Source organism: Antrostomus carolinensis, unplaced genomic scaffold (genome assembly GCF_000700745.2).
Source record: "Antrostomus carolinensis isolate BGI_N321 unplaced genomic scaffold, ASM70074v2 C12459785, whole genome shotgun sequence".
Lineage (NCBI taxonomy): Eukaryota > Metazoa > Chordata > Aves > Caprimulgiformes > Caprimulgidae > Antrostomus > Antrostomus carolinensis.
In genome coordinates this window covers 1-240 of record NW_010344937.1, presented here as the reverse complement: position 1 = coordinate 240, position 240 = coordinate 1, and the positions used below count along the sequence as shown (strand labels likewise).

At 60.4% G+C, this 240-nt stretch overlaps 1 non-coding gene across 1 annotated transcript; it reads right to left on the bottom strand.

Annotated features, from left to right (window-relative positions):
- Positions 1 to 42: 42 nt before the first annotated feature.
- LOC114818967 (U12 minor spliceosomal RNA) lies at positions 43 to 190 on the bottom strand. Its single transcript, XR_003766330.1, has one exon. It is a non-coding gene; the product is annotated as a U12 minor spliceosomal RNA (small nuclear RNA).
- Between the last annotated feature and the right edge of the window lie 50 nt (positions 191 to 240).

Genomic DNA, 240 nt, shown 5'->3' with positions numbered 1-240 from the left:
CGCACCCCCCAGTCTGTTCTTGGCACGGGTCGCACTGAGGGCCGGGCAGATCACGCGCCGGGGCATCCCGCGAAGTAAGCGGGGCACCCAGGGGCGACCTGTACCCGCGCAAAAATTCTTCTCACATTGGCAGTGAGGACCCGGGCGTCACCCCGGGTCGTTATTTTCCTTACTCATAAGTTTAAGGCATAACCCAGCTCTTCCTTCCCCGCCAGGAGAACCCTGAGCGTTAGCTCTATA